Below are 21443 nucleotides of genomic sequence, written 5' to 3' on the forward strand. Positions count from 1 at the left end.
TTAAGGAATTTTGGTTTCATTTCTGTAGTGGAACTTTACCAATAAATTGTCAGTTGTCCAACGCAACTGATAATCCCTGCTTAGTAATCAGTTCTAGCTGCTTTCACTTTCACTATCTGTACATACAATGTCAAAACAAGCCAGTCTGGAATGAACTGGTATCATTACATACTCAATACACAAATTTTATGTGACTAGAACATGATTATGGTTTCACCTTTGTTAGTTTTTCCTCTCTCATAGCCAACATCTTGCCAGGGTGCTTCATCTCAGAGGCTGAGGCTATATTCAAAAGATTTAACAGAGACATCTGAATCCAAAGCCTTTTCCTGACAACCTTGCCATTTTGACTGAAGATTTTCAGGGCATTCTGAAAAGATTAAAGTATCATCTTCAATGTGATCCTCTTTATATTAGCAAACTGGGGAGGAAGACAAGTTTGAGGCTGATGCAAGCCCCGAAATGATCTTGCATTGGCAATTTTGCTACTTGAGAAGAAGCTGCAAGTCAGAAGCTTGGTGTTTGTTACAAAACTATGCTAGTCAATATCCAACATTTGGCATTAGCAGCATTAATGGAGTTGTTTGACTGCTGAATATGCCTACTGTATACCATCACACAAGAACATTTGTGAAAAAGAGCAGGAAGTAAACATCAGAGCCTTGGCAGAGCCTTGGATACATCCTTCATTCCAAATATGATTCTGCTGATGATCAAAACAAGATTTCTTCCCAAAAGCACAAGGACATCTCACCCTAATTATTGCTGATCTGGAGAAAGTGCAACCAAGGTAAACATGTCAATCACTTTGAACCTTGTTTCATCAATTGTGGCTGTGAAACTAAACAGCTGCCTTCGGATAGCTCATACAATGACCTCCACCTTCTGTATACTAATGGGAAGACAAACATCTCTGGATGACAGTAGGGAAACTGAGGATAGCCTGAGGACTTCCAGAAAATAGGCATGCAATCCTGCATTCATTAGCAAATGATGATACCTTGTTTGGGCTCTCAATCTCTTGAGGTTAAGCTGATGACCTTCAGTTCTCTAGTGAAGGTACATTCATTTGTCATACTCCAAGAAGCACTACCAAGGACAGAAAAATGAATAGGCTAGATGCAAGTATAAAACCTTGATCGTCTCTGCTGGGAACAAGAAACTACTCTAACATGGAGAATGAAGTTAAAGATTCTATCAGAGCAGCCTAGCTTGCTGAGGACTTGCAGACTGCTGAGTCTTGAACAAGAAAAATCAGACAGTTTAGTCCAATTGGTAGCACTTGGAATACAAATTCTGATCTGAGTAAGTACTGAAGATGACAATAACTGGAAGCTGAGAGCAGATACTGGGGGAAGAAGCAATGAGTGTATTCTCTCTTCTTATAATCATCCTTAAACATCCACTTTTAGACACTCCAAGCCAAAATACTGAACAAAGATGAATCTTTTATCTTGCTGAGTACTGAACTCTTCATAATCTCTCTGCTTTTCCTAAGTTTGCATGTCCAAGAATAATGATCTCAGTGTTACCACAGACAGTCTGGAAACCGCCTGGTCATGAGGCACCACTATATCAGAAGGATGAGCTCATGTTATGAATAATCTGAACTAATATTTCCAGAGTATAAATAGGAGGAAGATGCCAGATTGCTCTTACATAATAGGCAATCATATTTCTTTTTCCATAGATAAGCAATTAAAGCATTCTTAAATTCTTCCACCACTTCCTTTTTTTTTCATAGATTCAGGTGAATAGTCAAAGGACAACAGACAATAACCTTTTGCTTCCATACTTAAGCATGCTAGCAGCTATCTTACCATCCTTGGGGACATATCTTCTTGTAGCATTATTATATATAAGATTTCTATTTCATATTATTGATCATTGCATGAAGGTGAGGAATCTTATGGGAAAAGACTTTATTCAACTGCCAAGATCAACTTTCTACACACAGAATGTTACCCCAAGATCTGTAATAGGAGTTAAAGATGGAAATGGTAGCACTCCATATATACATCTTTGCAGAAATACTTTTGTTGTTGTATGGGCCAATAAAGGATGGAATGTCCTCTGTCTTATCTTTCTACCATGCATCTGTTATGTCCCAAAGGAGTGTCTGAGTCATATTACACACTTTTATAATGTTCCTTCTTCTTGAGCCCATAAGGATCCATGGGAAGTTCATCATGTGAGCTGTGCTTAACAAAGAGCCTGTTAGGTAGTCTCTTCATAATTTGAATTAGTCCATTTTGATGTCTGCTTTCAAAATCACTAATTGCAGTTCTGGGCAAGACACGAGAGGTTTCTTTAAGATGTGATGACTGTTTTTCTACACACAGCTGTGCTGTGAGAGATGGAATAGAATTGTTTTATGTCAGGCATGGAATCTGTCCCCAGGGGTGAGCCCTTCCACACAGAATTACTCAAGAGTTGTTGAGGTTGGAAGAGACCTCTGGAGGTCATATTTTCCAACATCTCCACTCCAGCAGGGGTTGAGTGCTCTAGGCAACCTAGAGCAGGTTGCCTAGGACCATGGCCAAACACTGTTTGAATACCTCCAGAGATGGAGATTCTACAGCTTCTCTAGACAACCTGTGCCAGCATCCCAAGACCCTCACAGTAAAGAGGTGCTTCCTATTGTTCAGAGGGAATCCCCTGTTTTCCTGTCTGTGCCCACTGCCTCTTGTCCTGTAAATGGGCACCACTGAAAAGAACCTAGCTCCATTCTCATTGCATCTGTCCTTCAGGTATTTATCTACACTAATGAGATGCCTTCTGAACCTTCTCTTCTCTAGGCTGAAAAGTCTCAGATCTCTTAGCCTTACTTCAGAGGAGGTGTACTCCAGTTCCTTCATCACCTTTGTGGCTCTTTGCTGCTTGCGATCCAGTAGCTCCATGTCTTTCTTGTACTAGAGAGCCTAGAATTGGATGTAGTACTACAAGCGTGGCCTCACCAGAGTTGAAGGAGGGAAAGATCACCTTCCTTGACCTGCTGGCAACACTCAGTCTAACACAGCCCAGGTTACTGCTAGCTCTTACTCTCTAGACCCAAAGTGCAGAGGGCAGAGACAGGGACAGCAGTGGGGCCCACTGGCAATGCTAGTATGCAGTGAGGAATTGGACATGGGCCAAGGTCCATCTGAGGGGTTATGCCAGGACCACAAGGAGACTGGGCTAGGAACAGGACTGGAAGGGGGTACAGTCGCCCAGAGGTGGCATTGTCCATGAGGAGAAGCCTTTGGTCCCATGAGAGGATGATTAAGGTCTATTGCTGCCCCTGGGTCTTCTTCAAGGAAGGCTGGAATAGTGGTTTGTATTCGTTTTCATGAGTTTGAATATATCTTTAGTTTCCTGTAGACAAGGTAAAACATACAATGTATGTTGTGCTATTTTTCTATTTCCCACCATAGATTGCAGTGAGATCTGTAATGAAGGATGCTCAGTCACGAAAGAACTGCCAAAATAGTTCCATCAGTCAGACAAGAAAAATATCAAAGTTTTCACTCACTGTTTTGAAAATGGGCTGAAATGGCTCCACTGCCTCTTCACTCCAACATATCTTTTAATAAAAGTAACCCTAGGAAAAAGAAGAACCCCTATGGTAAAGGTTCATAATTTGCTGTCTCCCTTAGTCTGACTTAGTCATCAGAGCACACAGATACACAAAAAGATGCCCAGCATCACAAGAAAGCAGCAACAGCCATAGTACATATTCTGCTGAATAGGAAGCCTTAACCTGTAGGATTAACAGCACAAATCAGTTTTTTCACACTGCACAATAAATGGGAAATAAGCATTTGCCCCTACCACACCTACAGGAAAGCTCACAGCTCACTACTGCCAAGAAAGAAACTTCCATACACACCTATATCAATGCAAATGTCAGCCCTTCTGCTTAGTTGGAGATGGCACTTCTAGTTAAAAAATATATATACAGATTTGAACCAGCTCTACAAATGAAGGTCTGGCACAACATGAACTGAAATAAACAAAAACCTGACTCAATGGCAGTTACAGTAACTTGTCCTCAAGCATAACAAGTTCCAAGAGACTAGCTTAATGCACAAAAATAACTTAATAACTATCTCAGTTATACAACACTTTAACAGTTTGGAGAGAAATGTGTGAACACTAGCTAGAATTTCTCATTCTTGGATGAATCAGAGGGCTGCAATTAATAGCGTGGGCCCTGGAAAATAGGTATAAAGCATATTAGGATATATTTTTCACATCTAGCTTTTGAAAAAGTAATGTTTTTAAGAGTGTCCATGAAATGTAATATCCTTGCAAGCACAACCATAAAACATAATTTCTGATTGCTTACAATGATATTTTCATTCTAAGCTTTCATTCTAAGCTTGGTTGATTGCATCCAATCCAGCAATTCCTATTGACTTTTAAGGGCTCTGCAGAAAGTGATCAGTGACCTAATATGTTCTACCTCTTCTGCTTACATTTCTTTGAAGTCCAAAATAGATTTTCAGAGCACCATCTTCCCTCCTCATACATTCATTATGTTCAAGTCACTACTACATTTCACTGAAAACATACAGTTATGACACTGAGAAGGTATCATACTGCTATAAAAATCTTCACTTCCATTAAATACTATATGAAAAATTATACTGATTTCTCAACACTGGATCCTAAGCTGTGATTACAAGGCAGTTTTTGGTTTTATTCTGAAAACTGCTTCTGTGAATAGAAGATGATTGCTTATTTTGAAGTAGTTCTGAAACTCAAATAAAACGCTATTGCTTTCTACAGATCTTCAATAAACTCAACAAAATAGATCAGTTTCCTTTCCTGCCACAAAGTTATCAGCAGCACAATAAGACTAAGGAAAAGGTCTGATGATCAATACCTACTGGCTGAAAATCTTAAGATCATTCTCTTACACTTACAAACTACTGATAGTCTGAACAACAGCAAACCAGCATAGCACTCAACCAGTGAATTCATATGACACATGCCATGATGCTCTCTACATAAACTGAACTGATATGCTCTGAGGATACAATTACACTTATGATCTTAAAATACATAACCTTGGAGAGAGTTCCTATAAAGGAAAGACAGAAAAAATGAGTAATCAACAATGTGACTGGGACAATTATCTCATTTTAGTTTGCAGCCTCCACCAAACACTCCTACAACCAGCTTTAGCATGCATCTGAGATTCATATACAAGTCTAAAAAGCACTGTTTAAAAACAGATCACATGAGTTCATCCTAACAGGTAACAAGAAGCACTAGCACTATGATGTTTTGCAAAATCAGAAGGCATTTATAGAACAGCGAATCACAAAATCTCTTTCATTGGCTCTAAGGTTTGCTTGTGTTTGTTTTTTTTTTAACTTACTTATGGTCAGGCTCAGGTTTGTACTCAGGCATATGGTACTGGAGAAACCATTTGTTTTCTAGCTTGTAAGCACATACTAAAGGCATTCTTTGAATGAACCACGGGGAGAGAGATCACAGTGGTGCTAAAAGAAATGGTATTCTGTTTGACCATGAGTTTCTTTTACTGGAAACAGGGAAGAAGAGGAGATGGAATTGTTGCTTCCCATTCTATGGCAATCAATTATTTGGAAGAGGTCAAGCAATAGTTCATATGCAAATATGTCAATTTTGGATGAAAAGCAGCACAGGACTCATCTCCAAAGTCATGGTCATAATTCAAAGGCCTTACTGAGCCAGTTTCCCTGAGCCACAGTTGAAGCCTGTGGCCTGAAGAGCACTTTCTCTCCTGCAACCCACCCCAGCAAGCAGCCACCTCTGTCTGGGTACTGACAGGAGGTATGTGATACTTCTCACATCTCTTTGAACAATGGTAGTTTTGGAAGAGAACTTAGCATTTCTATATGCAATAGAAATGATGTACATGCTGAAGAGTAGTGTGTATACATAGAGTATACATAGAGTGTACATGTATACATAGAGTATACATGTGTATACATAGAGTGCCTGTCTCACAACAGTAGCTGACATTTCCACTGGGGGCTTTCAAATCACTCTATAATCCTTAATAAAATTACTTATCCAGCATCACAGCTATGCATATGCAGACCTCATACTATGCTATGCTCAGTTGACTGATTCACACAGAATTGTGATACGGGCAACAGTTAATGGAAGACGTCACTAAGAGCCCGTTTGTGCTGTGGTACGTATCAAATTTTGGAAAGATTCCATCTCAGTTTCAAGAAAATTTCTCCCTTAACATTCTCATGGCAGTTTTTTGTTTGCTTCTTTCCTAGATTCAAACTGTCTCACAGAAGTTTTCTGCTTATTCACCTTTTTCTATTGAGAAAAATATTTACGATACTTAATCCAGTTTTGACCCTGGCCAAATTTAAACTTTATTTCCAAACTGGTGACAAATTTTAAAAAGGTTTGGTGTCGTCGTTTTTTTCTCACACGGATTTAGACCACGTGAGTTGCTCCTTCAGTATGGCTGCTCAGACCTGAAGAGTTATATAAAAACGTGTGAGGCAGTCTTTAGCGGGATAAAAGAACTATAATAGGATAACTCCTCAGAAATCAATAAACAAACATCCAATAATGTAATGTCTGCCACTCAACTTTTCTCTACCAGGTGAAACATTCTTCAGTAATTGAATTTACCCCAGATCCTTTAGGAATGTTGATGATCCACACAGCTGCCTGGAATTAAAAATTGGAATATGACTCTAAGCAATTTTATTCAATACGCAATAGAAAATTATCACTGAAAGTCTCGTGTCAGGGTTCTTCATCATCTTATCTAAAAGAATTGTGTTGAATTTTCACTTGATTCTGCAGTCATCTATGTTTTTATTGCAGAAGCCTCCCAAATACCTGGTGAAAGCATCACTGACATGAGAAAGTGGTGCTGCATACTAAAGGAAACCCAGGCTGGGGTATGTCCCCTGTGCACAAATCTCAGGGCAATTCTCTTCTGCCGCATCAATGCTTTCACTCTATTATAGCATGGGATTGAAAAGGAGAACCCTGCTCTTTAACTTCTGGCCTTACAGCTGAAATGGAGGTGGAAAGAAAGTAAATAACTCTATTTTGTATTTTGATATTTCAAGAAATATATATTTATTTTCTAAGGAGTAATTACTTGCAGATAGGAAAGCAAGGAACAAACCTGGTAGGACTGTACAATTAGGTGTTGTCCAGTGGACATAATCCATGCTTTTGTTTGCTAGAAAATGAAGTTTTACAATGGTTCTCTTGTTTTCTCTCTGTTTTTGGATGACTGCTTTATATGTTATGCTTCCAGAAAACTACTTCAGCTAAGATATGTATTACTGCAATTACCCTGCTGAAAAAGAGGCACCACAGGTGTCTATCAGGTAATGCACACTGGCAGAATCGCATCAAAGGAAAGACTATCATACCAGCATATTAGCTAAGAGTTTTATCCCAGTAAGCGTGTTTCATGACTCTCTATACCTTTGGCATACATAAAGATTGCTGTTTGAGAGAGTTGTTCTGTGAAATTTGAAATGCTTTTTGCTGGAGGCGGGAGGGATAATAAACAACCACCATGCTGCAGCCACAAGAAGGAAGGGTGGGCACTGCACAGGGAGCAGCAGCAATCCAGTGCACGGGTTCCTCCTGCAGACACATTCTCAAATTCAGCTGCTTACACGGGATGCACGTGACCACTGTATTTTAACAGGAGAGTCGAACAAAACTAACAAGGAACAAAAATGAATCTGATGTTTTTAGAAATGAAGTCATGGCCTACTTTTACTTCCTGACCTCAGGCAAATGATTGACATTGGAGCAGACTGTGACCTGTTTAGACTGGTTTAGTGTGTCAACTGCCACCTGGTTTTATGTCATTGAACATGTAACGAGGCTCACTAAATAAGGCAGACCTAACCTAAAAAACAGCATCAGTCTTCACTTATATTTTTAGGTTGATTTCTTCTCAAATAAATTTAAATACCAACCTGAGTCCTTTGCTGTGGAAGTCTTCAAGCTTTCCTGTGCTATCAGGAGAGATTAAGGATTCTAGCCAGCAACGCTGTGCCACTTTATTTGGGATTGTTTTTTTTTCTTTTTTCTTTTTGACCAGTTCTCTTGTTTTGGTCTGAAGACCTACAGAGAAACAGCATACCAAAAAGAGAAGTTTCTGTGTTTTCAGGAGGGAAGAAATACCAACTTTTCTGAAATGCAAGAAGGGAGAAGCTACATGCCAGCCCCAGCAACTGGCCAAGGCAAGTGTTCTCCAGCAGCGATTTAACACTAGCTCTATTTTTATTAAAATAATTGAGTCCACGTGAGGCAACAGGACCCTGCAGTATCTTTTTCCTGATGGTGACCAGTACAGTTGCATCTGATAACTTTGCCCCAGCCTGCTCCAACCTACATTTCTGGGTGCCCCGCTGGGCTCTCAGGTAGGCATCACCTATGTCATACTGCCTACCCCATCTGCTAGAAGCTGAATCACAGAATCACAGAATCACAGAATGGCCCGGGTTGGAAGGGACCTCAAGGGTGATGAATCTCCACCCATCCCTGCCACAGGCAGGGCCACCAACCTCCCCATTTAATTCTAGACCAGGTTGCTCAGGGCCCCATCCAACCTGGCCTTGAACACCTCCAGGGACGGGGCATCTACTTGCTACCTTTTCTTCTCCACCATCTACAATGGAGTACTGACCTTGTCACATGCAGATAGGCTTTTGGTAGACCTGGCTCTACGTAGGCTCTGCTTTTGCTCACAGAAGCCAGTGATGGACAAGACTGTGCCAGAAGAAAGCATCTTGACACTGCACAAAACCCAAAGAGGAGTTTAACACTGTGACTGAAAGGCCACAGCCAAACTTAATGCTTGTCTTGCTCTCACAGAGACATATTCTTGCTCCTAATAAGCTCATGTTAGAAGCAAGTTCTGTGTCAGCTGAAGCTTAACCCTTTTACATTTTTCCCTGACTGGGCACTTCTTAAAAAAGGATAATGATTTAGTCTCATTTTCTATGTTATTGCAGCATTGGAAAGTCTTGGATCAGACTTTCGGATGTTCAGTCAACTTCTGGATCTGCTGCAAAGCAATGGCTTTAGGCAGCGCCTGGGTTTTGAAAAATATGCAGACACTTTCTGTGAGTTATTCAAACTGCAGCGCTGGGTTTAAACTCACTGACCTACTTTAAACTGCCTTTGAGTGGCTCAATTTCAGACTTATCTTCATTTTATCTGAATGTTAAATATTGCTTGGTTTTCAGAATTATTGTGCACGGCTCCATCTGTAGTAAATCTCTTCTCGAGGTAGGTGGTTTCCTGTCTTCAATTTCCGTTACTAATTGTAGTCATTCCTAATGCAGACAAAATACAGTGTCCCAGGCTACAATGTCATCCATGCATGCTGTCATCCCTGAGAGGCTTTCAGACATCTGTGGCTTTATGCAGTTAAGTACTTCTGCATCTAAATATATTAAAACAAGTATATGCAAAATAAGAATAATAGCAAAGTGTTTTTCATTGTTGTTTTTCTTGTTGTTGGTTGTTGCTGGTTTTTTTTTTTCCTTTAAAATCCCACCAGCTGACAGCCTATCAAGGCATTCATTCAATTTGCAGCAATGGATCAAGCACATGGGGAAAGAGCAGCCATCAAGAGTATTACACAATAGGGCTGTCAAGTTGCCTAGAGAGATGCAAAGCTTCGACTACTTCACATTCGCAGGCTTTGTCAGTTCATTTCAGTTGCAGAATGCAGCCTCAGTACTTCATTCCTGGTGGGCAGATGTTAATATCCTCCTTTAGAGCTCCTGTTCACTTTCTGAGAGCTGTCTGTCAGCATCTCTGGCCTGCAAAGCATGCCAACTGTTATCACAAGATTTTCTCACAAGGAATTTTCATGCTCCTCTGCAGACATAGCTGTGTAGACTTAAGTTTCACCAGCATGAAAAAGAAAGCAGCAGTTTCAGACACCAGCACACTTTCTTTGTAGGGCACATTTCTGTCTTTGTGACTTGATAGATTCATAGAGTTGTTGGACTTCCTCCATGACTGGTGACGCTGGTGACTGTATTGCCTTTCCCTACACACCCTTCGCTCTTGAAGAGATAGGGGCTGTAAAGCCTTTGGTCAGTAAGTACCAGCTGGTGCACTGTCTCCCATATTTTTTGTGAGTGTCCTGTTCCAAATTTCTTCATGGCAGCTCTAGCAGCTGTCACGCTTCCTTAGGCTATCTATCTCAGCTCTTCAGTAGATCATAGAGTTGGGCATGGTAGAGATGCCATACTAGTTGCGTTATATGATTTTTCTTCCTATCAGCACCTCAAGACACGGTGCTGATTCAGCTGGCTGTGAGACTTAGTCACGACATTTGTGAAAAAGAGTTACATTCTTCTGAAGCCCCATTCACACCTTTTTCAGCAACCCCAAATTGCCCCTGCAAGACCTGGCCTCCAAAGCCTTCTCCTGCAGTGCCACACAGAGACCTTCTTGCTCCCAGGACAGGAGGGCACATTGTTGACTGCAGCACATTCTCACAGTGGACACCTGTTTGTTTTTTAAGGCTGTACCGTGTCTGACCTGGTCAGAGCAGCAGTGTGACCCAGCTGGAGCTGTGTACCGGTACATTTGGTGCCAGGGCAAGAGGGTGTGAAATGGCTTGACATAATCCGAGTGAGTCCAAAATAAACTCCACATGCTCTTGCCAGAGTTGACAGAACTTGGATCAGGAGGCACGAGACTACTTGTTACTGGTCACAAAACACAACGGATCTACCGCAGATTTTTAAAAAACACATTCAAAAGGCAGGTTTTAAAAGTCCCTGTTCTTCGTCTTGGGTCACATGGTTTCTCTTCCTGCCTTAGAACTTAAAAATTATGTCAGGGGATTGTGCGTGTCTTGCAAGCGCATTTCAGCTGTCTCCCAGTGCATTAGATATCACCACCAAATGCACTGCTGGTGCCTTGCACCAGGAAAAATGCTGCCAACAGCCACCTGACAGCCATCACTTGCCACAGCCCTGCTGTTGATCAGGCCAGGCCTCTCCCACCACCTCCCATGGAGCTCCTGCAGCCATCAGGCTAAGGCAGCAGGTTGTTGGAGCCTGGCTGCTGGATAGTTGTCTATACCCAAAACTATTTGTCACGATGTATTCTTTGTATATGTATTCTTAAATGAACCATTTCACAAAAGAAAATACTGGAAACTTAGTGATAGCAGTGACTCAGCCAGGTGTTCAAATTGACAATCAAGACCAACACCCTACCGCAACAGTGCCAGCTTCTGTGCTTCCAGCTACACTTGAAGAAGTATTTAGGGGGGAGTAAGGCATGGGCACAGCTAGCCGGGGAAGCTGTGGATGCCTCATCCCTGGAGGTGTCCAAGGCCAGGTTGGATGGGGTCCTGAGAAGCCTGACCTAGTGGTTGGCAACCTTACACATGGCAGGGGGTTGAAACTCAATCTCTAAGATCCCTTCCAAACTAAGCCATTCGGTGGTTCTATGATTCCATGGTAAGCAGAAGTTATTGTTATCCTCAGTTGAAATTCTTCTCCTAGTAAAACTTCTCATTGGCTCCAGTGTCTCAGCTGCAAAAGTCTCTTCGTGGCATAGCTGTAGTGTTACACCAAATGCAAATCATTCCTGCACAGAAGCCCCATTTTTTTTTTTTTAATTATGTGCATTACAAATGCTTCTTCAGAGACCTCAAGATTTGAAAAATGCACAGGTTGTGAATGCTCACCCGGTGCTCCCCCAAGCGCATACTTTCTCAAAGAGGTTGCATGGAGAAGAGGGCTGAGTGACCTGAGCCACTAGCAGACAGATGTATACAATGTAATGCACATGATGATGTGTTTGATGCAAATTTATGTGTGATTATGTGTACTGAATTTAAATATGAGGATTCAAAACCCTCCTTTCACGAGGGACCACTGCATATCCCTGGAACGACACAGACATTAAGCGTGTTCAGGCTTTAGCATATGCCCATGCCCAGCTACACACAAGCGCTAAGAAACTGCTCATAAGCACGTCTGAGACCCAAATTTCATAGACTTCATACTGGCAGTATGGCCTTACACCTACTTCTTTAGTTTTTGTTGAAAAGAATCAATGACAATTGAGTATATTAAATAATTTCTTGCTTACAGCACCATGATTTACTTTACTATAAAAATATAAGACAGAGAAGTCTTAACATTAAGCATGCTTTTCTCCATTTGAGGTAGTAACAGCTGGCATTAAAATCTGCAGAAGGAATTCAGAATGACACTGTACAATTTTTATTTTTAAAGAGAATTATAAAAGAGATTGAGATTCATAAGCATGGCTGAATCTGGAGTTGTCATGGCACCAGTGCTACTACATGTGAATCACGGTATCATTAGATCACACTGAACTGCAGTAGCAGTTTTGGCTGCACACAAAGCGACAAAACCTTGGAACAAATTGTTTCATGCCTTGAAGGAACTCAGTGTTCACTCCGAACTAGCAGTTTGGATTCAAAGTTTAAAGAGCAGCAAGATTTTGGATAAATTGGTAATTTTGTGCAAGTTTGGCCTAACTCTACACCACTGTGGCTTAAGAGTTACAACTCTGCAACCTGTGGATAAAGTCAGAAGCACGAGAATCACCACAGCTCTTCTCACAGCACTGGTCCTCACACAACGTGTCAGTTTGTTAGGCAATTGCACCTTGATCTGGCAATGAAAAGAACCAGCAGAACCCTGACTGTAATCAATGCTTTTATTACCACGAGGCCTTTTGTACTCTGAAGAGAGCCACGTCACCATAGCATGGATAATGCATCACTATCCTGTTAAACATATTTTGCAAAACTTTGCTTGAATATGTAGGGTAAGCTTTGCTCCCTTTATTGCTATGCTCCTAATAATAGTGTGCAGCCAAGTGTAAAAGATCTTCTGTCTTCTCAATTAACAGACTATTAAGCTTTCCCCTAAGAGTAATAAACTCCTTTAATCTGGCAGGGACAGCAGTCCACAGATGCAATTTTTTCCCCCAAGTGCAGCACTGTGTTTCCAGATCTGTGTAGGTTGCTCTAAACAGATTTTGCTGAGGAGAAACATAGAAGATATATTTACATTAACTAGCATGTTAAACAGGTGAAAAGTCATCTGGCATACAATTAAATCTAAATTGTTTCAAAATATTTCTTTTCATCAAGTATTCCTGCATCTTTTACTCATAGAACATGAATACTCATTAGAGACTGTCCCTCTACATCTTACATTTTTCTACTTAGGGCCATTGGGATTCTGAGCATCCCTGGAAAACGTGTAAGAAGCCTGTGAGAGACAGCTGGAAAAAGCAAGTTTTTTGTTTTTTGGTTTTTTTTTTTTTTTTTTTTTGGTCAAGATGGTTAATTTCACAGAATTAAGATAATACCTGGAGAACAATATGCAATCTACTCAAGTTTGTATAGAATCATAGAATCATTAAGGTTGGAAAAGACCAATAAGATCAACTAGTCCCAACCATCATATCTGAATGCACTTATTTAGTCTATGTCTCAGTATTCTCCATGGAAAAGAAAGCAAGGTCAGTCTGCAGAGGTGAGGTGTTACCAACACTCCTTAAGTTACAGCAAAGAACCAAAGTTCATACCCAATAGAAACAAACCTTCAGGGTGAAAAGCAAAGGCTAAGGATTCATAGCTTCACAAAACCAAGGCCAGAAGAGGTTCTTAGGTCATTTAAAAAAGAACAAAGTATTCTTTCTTGAAATATATGGCCTGAAGACCTGAAGAAATAACTTCCTCCCCTTTTTCTCTGTTTGTTGTAGTGAACAACCAGGCTCATCTGCTACCTGTAGCAGCTTGGCTCCGCTGCATGTGAGCAGATGCAGTGAGCACACTGTACTGTAGAAGGAAAGAAGACATGTATACGTCCATTCACAAGTTATATAGATGGTAAAGTCATCTACTTCATCAGGCTCTGTGTAAAACCATGGTTGGCTTGAAAGCCTGCCAACAGCTGTATCAGCTGCATTTTGTGATTTTCTTGTCCCTTGCCTAGTTTCTCGTCCTACAGACAGAAATTATGAAAATTCTCCAAAATTCACTGGTAGAAAGTCTCATTACATTTTTTTTTTTTTTCTATTTGCAACAATAAGATGGCAGTGTCAGCGCTAAGCAAAAGCTAGCCTTGGGTTGCAGTACAGAGACCACCCACACACCAGACGACACTTCTCTGCTAGCTAAAAGCAGCAGAGTATAAACAAAGGGAGCACCCAGGGACTTGGAGTCAGCTTGCTTCATGTAGCCTTGCCTGATTTTACCTCGCTACTGCTCATTTTTCAGATCTAGATGACATTCACTTCTCCGCTGAACTCTCAAGGCCGGTCTGTATAGCCGTGTACTGCTCTGTCTGCCTACCGGTGCAAATACAACAGCCCTAGCTGAGCTGGCATGGGCACCAGAAGCATTTCCAACAATGTTAGACCTTTTATCCAACGGTGCACAAACACCACAACACATATTTTAGAATTATTTATGTATTAAAGGAAGTTTTTTGTTCTCCTCTCTCAACAATCTTCAGGTTTTTTTTCCCCGTGTTTATGCCTGAGTTCACTGGATGCTTATTCAAGGGACTACTGGGGAACCCCACAGTGAAAGGCCCCTTTTCGAATCACCTGCATGGCACAGATTATAGATAAGCATTCTTGTTTCAAGTTAACATACAACACCCCCCCTTAGAAATAAGGAATGCCAATACTTGGGTAATGAATTTACCATTTAAATGAATCTTTCTCATTCTCTATTCACATTTTATTTACAATTTACCAAATTTCATAAGATATTGAAAGTTGAGAATGAGCTGAGAATGAACTCCTGAGAATCATCTCAGCAACACCTGTAAACAGTGTTTCTTGACTAGCTCCAAGGCAAGCTCGGTTATTTTGTAGTTCCACATATGCATATTTTCTCCTCTTCACCTTCCACCTTCTCTTTTCTTCTGCTGCCTTCAAAGATCACCCACAAGTCCTGCCATATGCCCTTTCTCACCAGTTCAACCTGCTTCCCCTCTGCCCTCCTCTCCCTGACAGCCACTTCAGATGAGAAGTCATCTTTCTCCAGTGTCAGGGATAAAATCCACCCCACACAGAGGAACTGGTGCCAGGTCCACTTCAGTCTTCCAAAGAATTTCACCTCAGATGACTTCCCCCCTCCTTCTCTGAACTTACTCCTTTCACAATACTTTTCAACAATGACCTCAGCCAGATTCCTTCGCTACTGCTAACTTGTACCAGCACTTAATGTACTTTATATGCTTCCAATGTTGTTTCTGAGTTTGTAACAGGCTGTGAATTCCTTGAAGCATGTCTCGTTATATTTTGTATAGCTCAAATCACTCTGTATTTAATAAATAACGGCCACTCTACAAGAATGCTCATTGTATACCCCTGCTGTTTTAAATATCAGCCCTTGCATTGTCAGCTTACTTCTTTTTTTCTTTCGTCTACATGAGTCATTGTACCCGTCTTCTGCGTGTGTTGTATGGACACATGCTCAGCTCACTCACAGTGCTCTCCACAGAAAGAAACACTGAAGTAATTCTGTGCACTGAAATTCCTTATTTTGCAAATAAACCCAAGCATTTTGGATTAGCTGGAGACTCAGCCAACTTTAGAGATTTTCCTCTTTTTTATTCTTCCTAGGAAGGTTTCCCCACCCTACGTAATCAGAAAGCACAAAAGCACTGACCATGTTATTTAACAAAACCTACTCTAGACAGAAGGCCCCATGTTTAACATGCCCTTCTGTAGATATAAGAAATGTAAGGCAGATAATAAACAAACAGTGGGCTAAAATTACACTGAAATCTTGAGCACTGGAACTAAGCCTAAGTGAAAGAGCTTTATGTTGGGGAAAACACAAAGTAAGGTGTAGCCCTGCTGAGAAAAAACAGTCATCGGGCTCCCACAAGCTGATATCATCACAATAGGGCTCTTTCACTGCTGCAAGGTCTTATTTGCTTGTCCAAGCCTATTAGGGGTTATATCTGCAATGCAGCCGCAAGCCTGGGGTCAGCTTCCTTGGCTTTCAGGTAAAAATCACTGCCGCTGCCCTGCCTCCACCTCAGTTACTCTCTCGGTTACTGAACATTTTCTTTATCCTCACTGGCTTTTAAACTTGCTCATTTTGTGCCTTGTAATTGAGTTGTATTTCCAAAATATTTTTCTTGCATGAACATTTTAACCTAGTTTTACTCCAGGATCCCGGGTGAGATGACCAAAGCAAGGGCAGGGCTGCAGACTGCAGTTTAAATAAGTGCCGCAGAGACAGGAAGCAAAAGAGACAGGAGCTGTGGAGTTCGCCTTGTGCTCTGTGATCCTTCATTTGCAAAGACGTTTCTGACAGGTTACCAGAGCACAGCACTTCCATCATATCCAGGGATTTTCCCAACCAACTAGAATCTTCCCATTTAAGTATTCTGTGCAATAGGGCCAAGTCACAGGCTGTGCATTCTAAGACAACAGAACTCGACATAGGGCAATTGATATCCTCTTGTTTATCTTAGGTCCACAGACAACAGATACTCCACTAGCACTGAAGTCTCCCTAAAACAAGGAGAATCTTTTTAGGTCTGCTTAACAGAGAACTCCCAACACGAGCACACGTCCACATGAAATCTAATGAAAACCTACAGTCAACCACAACACAAACCTGTGGGTTGTGAACAGTTTGGTGACTGTCCCTCCTCTCCTGGTGAGGATGGTGGCAGGTAATGCCGCCAGTCAAGACAGGGTACAGACAGCCTGATTTACATTACTCCTCCTCTTTATTTCCCAATACTGTAGCAAGAGCAACCCAGCAACCCTTGCTCATGGCAGGAAGATTGCAGTGATGGCTGCTGATCTTGAGAAAAGAGTGATGTAGAAGCTGTAATTTTCTGCTACGGAAAACAAAAACAGTAAATAGGGATTTTGGCTTTTACAGGAGCTATATCTTTTTGACTCTGTAACATCCTTGCTCAGTAACTGTGGCAAGGCATCCTGCAGCTCCATTTTACCCTTGACTTTTCAGCAAGCCCAACACCAGCACCATTCCCTCAGGGCTCAGGATGCTACCATCTACTCAGCTGGCATTGTGGACACTCCACCACACCAAACAGCAGTAGCCGCCGAGCTCAACTATTGTTGGCGCCTCGTTTACCCCCGACGCCTCGTTTACCCCCTGCCAGATCACAGATGAGACTTACCATGACAGGAATTTGCATGCCAGCTAAAAAAGACATAGAACAGCTACAGCTCTAATTGTCTCTTGGTCCTGACAGCTTTCTTGACAGAAGTAAGTTGAGGCTTTTTTCTTCACTACCTTCTGATTCGGGTGCTCACTCCAGGGACTGGATTTATCCCCACAAGTGCCATTCTTGTTCATCCAATTCTTTTCCTCCTGGCTCCAAGTCCAGAAAAATCTAACAGTGCACCAAGCAGAGGCAGTGAGCAAACTCCAAATGGTGAGCACAGCTGCTCAGAGATAAAAGTGCTCTACTCTGCCCTTTAGATGCAGATGTTGCTACACTTGTCAAGAGTTTGACCTCATACGCTGAATCTTCTGGTTTCCTGCAAAGCATGGTCCACATTGCAGATCCCACATCAAAACAAACAACAGCAGCTTGGCTCCAGGGCAATCATGTTTGCTTTGGGCTAACTGGGCACATGCTCAGAGAGTGGCACCTGGCACAGCTTTGCCTTTTATGCAGGGTAACATGAAGGTAGTGGATGTCTGGAAGCCGGCTGCTACTTTTGCAGCCTATGTTGTGTTTGTACTGCCAAAAATCTCCGTATCCCCTTGATCCAAACTGAGAGATACAAGAACTGAACTAGGCAGAAATGTATACAGTGCTCAGTATCCCACATCACTCCAGTGGCAATGAGCAGCACACAGCTGGGTAAGAGGAGGCTTCTGTTCCAAGCAGGAGGTTCCTGGTCATGTCAGGAGACATTCTGCACGCAGAACTGTGGCACATTACAGACGTAGTTTGAAATCAAACGGGACAACGAGCTGTCTTTTTCTAGTGTAAGCACAGCATCATTGTTTATGTAAGAAGAAAAACAAAGATGACAAGGAGATGGCAATAATGCCTTTCTTACCAAAGTGAATGAAGTTTTCAGGTGCTAAGCAGATGTGGGAGAACAATAATGAAAAAAATCCATGGTAGCCACTGGATATAAAAAGAAAACTCATCTATTTATGTAACTGGGATTTATCCTTAGACCTTTGATGCAAGCTTGAAAGATTCATCACAATAGCTGCTGTCCGCTTCTAGGCCATTATTCCTTTTGCTTTTAAATTAATGACTGCAAACCTATGCCATGAAGAAATCTGGGATGGCTCTTGAGCTGTTCACGTTTTTCAGTGGGGGATTTCAGCGCCTTCTTGATCCCTCAGCAGCTACCGAGGCTTTGTGAGCAGTGAGCGGCCACCAGCAGCCCGCAGCTCTCTGTGTCACCTCTAATACACACAGCAGTACCTGGCCCACAGGGAGCAACCACTGCCTGCACTGCTGCTGTGTCCTCTGTGAAGCAGGTGGTGGCACGGCACGGGAGCAGGCCACAGGCAGCCAGCTAGACTGTGCTGAGGACACGTTCAAAGAGAAATAACAAGTGACTCCGTCTTTCCTCGTAGCCCTGCTCTCTCTTATTCCATCCTTGGACTCGTACCTTTTATTCTGTGTCACTTTAAACTCTTAAATCGCAACATTTTTGGTGAAAAAAAAAAAAATAAAAACCAACTGGCGTTGTCACTTGCACTTTGCTTCTTTCTGCCACAGTAAGCAGTGCTCTAAAGGAAAAGAAAGATACTGGGGGTAGATGTTGTTACAGGTCATCACCTCTCTTAGTGCACAGGAATTACACAATGCCTTGGGTGAATGCTGTCTCTAGGAGAGAGCAGGATGCAATACTCAGTATAGTTATACTGTAGTACCTTAGACAAGTGCTTATTTCAAAGCAGGTTTTAGTCTAAAAATATATATATGCTTTTTTCCCCTTGTCTCTTCTACCATTCATGAGTGATGACTGGGCTACTGGATAGATTAAAAATAAGATGAAAGGACTGAAAATAGTAGGGAAGAGGAAGGGAAAAAATAGCACAAAACTTAACATTTGCTAGTATGAGAGAAAGAATTACTACATGCAGAGATTAGCTAAACTAATTTCTTTCAGAGTTTCAAGCCTACTTTCAGACCAACCAAGCAGCCTTTTGTACTTCTGTACAACAAAATAGAAGGCAAAACCAAATTTGTGTTTTGAACTGGGAAGTAAGTAAAAAGCTTCCATATGTTATAAGATGCAAGTGGTGAAACTGGACTACAAATAGTTTATTACCTATGGCACGAATAGATGTGTGAGGCTTTTGTTTCCTGGATTTACCTAAATCTTGCTTCAGACGCTGATAAAGATTTCCTCCCTGCAACCACACTGAGAAAAATGAGGTGGGATTCAAACATAAAAGGCCCTTGGGAATGACATCGTTATAGCTTGCTAACCTGAGATTCTCCTTTCCTCTCTTTCTTCCTCCTCTCCTTGCATTAACAGTGGCCCACAAGGTGAGCAGTTGCTGCTTTGCCACAGCACACACACAGGACAATTCTGCAGACACATTCAAGCACTGTTGAAGTGCACAGCAAGTGAAGCAATGCAGACCTCCTGTGTGACCAAAGGCAAACCACATGCAGAGCTAACTGTAAGGCATGTGAGACTCACACAGATTTCTTAACAGAAAACAAGGGTTATTTTTCTCTTTAGAGCCAATTATGAATAAAACATTTTGGGAAAAAAGAAAAAAAAAAGTTGCAATATTCTAATGGCCAAAGTATTGGTGGAACTTTCTTCCTTCGGAAACTCTTGGGAAAGCTTCTCCCAAGTTACGGCACACAACTGGCCAAGCACCAGAACAAGCAGCTTCAAAATAGCTTGTTCACCTCTCACTCTCCTCCTTGGTACTGGCAGTGAGACTTAAATGTGGGTTCCAGTCTGGCAGAACTTGTAAAAAGATGGTATTTTGCTGGCATTACAAAGGTGTAGACAAAGAAGTGATGGCAACAGAACGGAGGTGCCAGTGTCCCAGTGGTGACCCATAGTTGATTTGCAGTTTCCCCTGGGAATCTGTCCTCAAGGATAAGGGAACAGAGCGGAGCTGGCAGATCTTTAAGGACACTTACCTTATGGCAAAAGAGCTCTCTGTCCCCAGATGCAGGATGTCATGAAAGGAAGTGAAGTTCATGGAAAAGATCTTCCTGGAAGCTATACCAAGGCATATGAAAGAGAAGGAGGTGATATGGGATAACCAATGTGGCTTCACCAAGAGCAGGTCCTACCTGACCAACCTAGTGGCCTTCTATGATGGCATAACTAAGTCAGTAGACAACTGAAGAGCCACTGATGTCATCTGTCTGGACTTTAGTTAAGGCCTTGGACACATAACCCAACAACATCCTTCTCTCCCAAACTGGAAAGATATGGATTTGATGGGTAGACTGTTTGATGGACGAGGAACTGGTTGAGATCGTACTCAGAAAGTGGTTGTCAATGGTTTAAGGTCCAGATGGAGAGCGACAAGTGGTGCCCCTCAGGGGTCGGTACTGGCACCAGTGCTCTTTAACATCTTCATCAATAACATCAACAGTGGGATCGAGTGCACTCTGAGTAAGTTTGTGGATGATAACAAGCTCTGTGGTGTGGCTGACATGGCTGAGGGACAGGATTTGATCCAAAGAGACTGAGACAGGCTCATGCCCAGGTGAACCTCATGAGATTCAACAAATCTAAGTGCAGTGTCTAGCACCTGGGTCGTGGCAACCCCTGCTATCAGTTAAAGCTAGGTGATGTAAAGGTAGAGCACTACCCTGCTGAAAAGGACTTGGGGGTACTGGTGGATGGCAGGCTGAACATGAGCCAACAACATGCCCTCACAGCCCAGAAAGCCAACTGTATCCTGGGCTGCATCAAAAGAGGCATGGCCAGCAGATCACAGGAAGTGATCCTGCCCCTCTGCTCTGTGCTGGTGAGACCTCACCTGAAGTACTGCATCCAGATGTGAAGTTCTCAGTACAGGAGAGACGGACTTGCTGGAATGCATCCAGAGGAGGGCCACAAAAATGCTCCAAGAGATAGAACACCTCCTCTGTGAGGTCAAGCTGAGAGAGCTGGGACTGTTCGGCCTGGAGAAGAGAAGGCTCTGAGGTGACCCTGATAGAGTCCTTTCAGTATCTAAAGGGGGAGCTGTTGTGATAGGACAGGGGGAAATGGTTTCAAACTAAAAGAGAGGAAGACGTTTTTTACAATAAAGGTTGGTAAGGCACTGGAACATGTTGCTCAGAGAGGTGGTGGATGCTTCATGGATGTTTCATCCTTGGAAACATCCAAGGTTAGGCTGGATGGGGCTCTGAGCAATCTGATCTAGCTGTAGGTGTCCCTGTTTATCGCAGAGGAGTTGGACTAAATGGCCATTAAAGGTC

At 42.1% G+C, this 21443-nt stretch overlaps 1 long non-coding RNA gene across 1 annotated transcript; it reads right to left on the minus strand.

The window, feature by feature from the left end:
* Positions 1-3499: 3499 nt before the first annotated feature.
* On the minus strand, positions 3500-20931 carry LOC121109039. The gene is made up of 3 exons (XR_005861841.2): positions 20148-20931; positions 16646-19632; positions 3500-3580 (listed from the first exon to the last, which is right to left on the minus strand). It is a non-coding gene; the product is annotated as an uncharacterized LOC121109039 (long non-coding RNA).
* Between the last annotated feature and the right edge of the window lie 512 nt (positions 20932-21443).

Source organism: Gallus gallus, chromosome 1 (assembly GCF_016699485.2).
Source record: "Gallus gallus isolate bGalGal1 chromosome 1, bGalGal1.mat.broiler.GRCg7b, whole genome shotgun sequence".
Classification (NCBI taxonomy): domain Eukaryota; kingdom Metazoa; phylum Chordata; class Aves; order Galliformes; family Phasianidae; genus Gallus; species Gallus gallus.